The 1332-nt window shown below is 41.1% G+C and overlaps 1 protein-coding gene across 1 annotated transcript in view; it reads right to left on the minus strand.

The window, feature by feature from the left end:
• LOC102820994 (HLA class II histocompatibility antigen, DO beta chain-like) overlaps nt 1–1332 on the minus strand; it is a 61831-nt gene that overhangs the window by 59106 nt on the left and 1393 nt on the right. The window lies entirely within an intron of this gene.

Consider the following 1332-nt stretch of genomic DNA (forward strand, 5'->3'; position numbering starts at 1 on the left):
GGCAGTGTTTTGTTTTGTTGTGCACAGGGTCGCTATGAGTCAGTACCAACTCGATGGCACCTAACGACAACAACAATAGCTCTGGGCCTCAGGGGTGTGACATGAGAATGGGCTATCCAATGGAAATGTCAAGAAGCAACTAAATTTATATAACTAGGGTTCAGCACTGGAAATATGGGTCAGGGAATCACCTGAAGAGAAGGTTTGAAACACCTCAGCAGCAAAACTATGTTTAAAGATCAAACTATTAAGTGATAGAAACTGTTCTAATTTAAGAGTCCAGAAGAGGAAAACAGTCTAGGTAAGGCAGAGTGGATTGGGAGGTAGAAAGGGAATTCATAAAACCTAACTGAAGAAGGAAGTCAATAATAAGAGGTTATTCTAGAATCAAATGCTACAGAGAAACCTGGAGAATTGAAGACTGACTTTAAAAGGCACTGGACTGACAAATAAGAAAATGGTTCACTCTTGACCAGTCAGTCACAGCAGACTGTGGAATGAGGCAGGATGAAGAACTGGTCTTTGACAGTATTCTAAATGAGGTTATTTTTAAATGCCATGGAGTCAGTTTCAACTCACAGCAACCCTGTAGAGGGTTTTCAAGGCTTTAAATCTTTTGTGGGAGCAGCAAGCTTCATCTGTCTCCCACAAAGTGACTGGTGGCTTGAACCAGCAACCTTGTGGTTCACAGTCCAGTGCTTATCCTATGGAGCCACTGCACTCCCTAAATAAAGTTGGATCAGTAAAAAGAAGCAATATCAAGTGTTAGGGCCAGGACTACAACGAAGTGAGTGAGCACTTGCCTGGGCCCTGAGAGTGAGTGCTTCCTTAAAGGTTACACCCTGTGTACCTCACTTGTTTCATCCTAATCTTGGCCCTATGACGCAGTATTGAGCTACAGTCTCAGAAACACTATCCAAGTAGTGAGTTTGGTTTGGTTTGGGTTTGGCTAACTGTTTGGTTCATTTTAAGATAGCAGATACATGAGTATATCCGAAAAGAGGGGAGAGCAAATAAAAAGGGAAAGAGTAAAGATTCTGGAGAGAAAGATATTCCTCAGATTATGATCTTCAGGAAGTGGCAAAATGAGTTAGGAAAAGAGAACGGGGGTTTGGGGGGAACATACCCAACAAGACAATAGGATAACCTTGGAGAGATACCTAAAGACAGGCTTTGGGGTGGGAGTTAAGTGGCAGAAAATAGCAATGGAACTTCATGGAAAATAGAAATGTTGAGTGACATTCCATAAATTCCTCTTTACTATGCTCAAGTGTACTTGTATGTATGATAATGCAACATTAAAGATGTCAGATAAATTTGGTAAACAAGAAA

Source organism: Chrysochloris asiatica, unplaced genomic scaffold, assembly GCF_000296735.1.
Source record: "Chrysochloris asiatica unplaced genomic scaffold, ChrAsi1.0 scaffold00038, whole genome shotgun sequence".
NCBI classification, from domain to species: Eukaryota; Metazoa; Chordata; class Mammalia; order Afrosoricida; family Chrysochloridae; genus Chrysochloris; species Chrysochloris asiatica.